This window comes from Chlorocebus sabaeus, chromosome 25 (assembly GCF_047675955.1).
Source record: "Chlorocebus sabaeus isolate Y175 chromosome 25, mChlSab1.0.hap1, whole genome shotgun sequence".
NCBI lineage: Eukaryota > Metazoa > Chordata > Mammalia > Primates > Cercopithecidae > Chlorocebus > Chlorocebus sabaeus.
The window spans coordinates 11,420,564-11,422,500 of record NC_132928.1 but is presented as its reverse complement, the minus strand read 5'-3'; positions in this window follow the sequence as shown (position 1 = coordinate 11,422,500).

The window sequence follows — 1,937 nt, the reverse complement described above, 5'->3', positions numbered from 1 at the left end:
TCGCGGTAGGAAGCTGATGGTGCAATCACTCACCGGCCTTCAGCGACACCTGCAGCAACCTGACACCCGTCCCCGCTGAAAGGAGCAGCCAGGCTGCCCGGCCCATTGGGAGACAGGAAGCCTCCTCCGAAGAGAGCACACAGGAGCGCTCTCTCTCTCTCTCTCTCTGGGTCCTGCACCTTCCTGTGTAGGTCATGTCTTTTGAGTTTTTGTTTATGACTTTTTTCCAAAATAACTTGAGTCCCTTCACAGCTAGACGTCTCAGTTCCTTTCTCACACCCACACAGCTCATGAAGGCTTCTTTCACTGTGGCCAAACAGAAGACCAAGCAAGGCCCTGAGTCTGAATATAAAACCTAAAGATCTAAAGAGTCAGGGAATGTAATTATTTTGGAGCAAAATATAAAATCATATTTTATAGTGTTTTTCCTAGTTTTAATAAATGAATTAGTGGGGTAAAATTTGTTTGGCACAGTTTGCATAATGAAGTCGGTTACATGGATCTACATTACTAGACTGGAAATTCTCTAAGTGTCAGCTCTGCGCCTTTTATCTTTGTATCCTGCACCTCATAGATAATTGCTTGCTAAAAAGCAAAACAAAACAAAAACGAAATGAAGGCACATGCAATTGGTTTGAGAAAGAACAAAACAATGTAAGAGAATACTTTTTACTGTGCAACTCCGTCTATCTATGATTTCCTATTGCTTACCCCATTAAATCTAAACTGGCCTACCTGCAAAATATGGCCCTAAACACCAAACTTGATGCCTATACTCTCCAATATGATTTTTTCTTTGACTTAAGTGAGGACCGCTTCATTGTTCCCATCATCCATGACAATTCTCGACTTTGGGCTTCTTTTTTCTTTTCTGCTACTGAGTGTTCTCCTCTCCTCTTTCCCTCTATTTACCGACTCTTCTAGTGCCAGCCTAGTACCACTGCTTACAAGAAGTACTCCTTCATTATTCTGGCCTTCATTTACCCTTTATGTTGGCTGCTTATTTGCCTCCTTTTTCTCCATCCCCTCCTTCTTAGGATGCTCACCCCATCCTCAGCTCTAAAAGCAGGACTTGAGACTTGAGCTAAATTCAGGCACTGAATTCCCTTGATGGTGTATTTGGTTCAGGGATAGATAGATGAAATTTACTAGGGTTTTGCTAAAATGCTGAGACAAAGATGCACTTTCTTTTCCAACTGCACAAACAAGCATGCAGGTCTAGGAGCTGTTGGAAAACATCTTGGAACTATGAACAAGTTAGACTTAGGATGAAACTGACACTCCTGTAGGTAAGGTAGAAAGAAGGAAACACACGGATATACAGTGAATCACTAAGATTCTCAATTAGGTCTTTCCAATGCCAGTCTAAAGACAACTCAGTTTTGTAAGCTAAGTATTCTCTTAAGGTTTTGGCCAGTTTCTGCTCCTTGCAACAAAAAGCGCCATCATATTCTTTGAACAAATTTGCATTTGCAATAAATAGACACCGCTCATTTTGGCTTTTCTATTTTTTTGAACAAGCAGTTATTTTCTCTCCAACAAAAATTTTTTGATGGTACAACAATATCCATTGGTTCTTCTGTTTTTTCCTTGGCCACTGTGCTGGTACAGAGTAGACAGTCAATACACACTCAGGGTTTGACTCCTTGCTTTGACTCATGCTTTGTCCTCCCTGACAAAGACATCATCTCTTCAGGCAGTAGCACCACATGCTTTATGACTTGGTAGCTCCATTGATCGGCCATGCTCTATTGCAAGTTTGTTCAACCTGCAGCCTGAAGGCCATATGCAGTCCAGGGCAGCTTTGCATGCAGCCCAACACAAATTCGTAAACTTTCTTAAAACATTTTTCTTTTGCGATTTTTTTTTGAGCTCATCAGCTATCATTAGTGCATTTTATGTGTGGTCCAAGACAATTCTTCTTCCAGTGTGGTCCA